Source organism: Alligator sinensis, unplaced genomic scaffold, assembly GCF_000455745.1.
Source record: "Alligator sinensis unplaced genomic scaffold, ASM45574v1 scaffold1241_1, whole genome shotgun sequence".
NCBI classification, from domain to species: Eukaryota; Metazoa; Chordata; order Crocodylia; family Alligatoridae; genus Alligator; species Alligator sinensis.
The window spans coordinates 546,977-547,310 of record NW_005842202.1 but is presented as its reverse complement, the minus strand read 5'-3'; positions in this window follow the sequence as shown (position 1 = coordinate 547,310).

Here is a 334-nt window from a genome sequence, read left to right as displayed (position 1 = left end):
AGAGAGGGTTGGTGCTTTCGGTCCATTCTTCCAGCCTGCAGTGCGGCACGCCAGGACTCGCGGAGGCAGAATGCAGCCCGGATGCGTCTAGAGGTTATTATTAGCAACGCGGGTCAGAGCAGTTTTTAAATAGGGATTTGTATTTTAACAGCGTCCCCTCAACCCAGGCTAGCAGCTGCCTCCCTCACTTCGCACTGGGAAGGGCTGCTCCTCGGTGGGTAGAAGCCAGGAGTCTCTTTCTCAGGTCCCCTGTCCTGGCACTTGGGGCAGGGGACGCTGAGCTGGTTTCACCCCCCCCACCCCCCCACCCCGTATGCTCTACATCTCCCCCCGA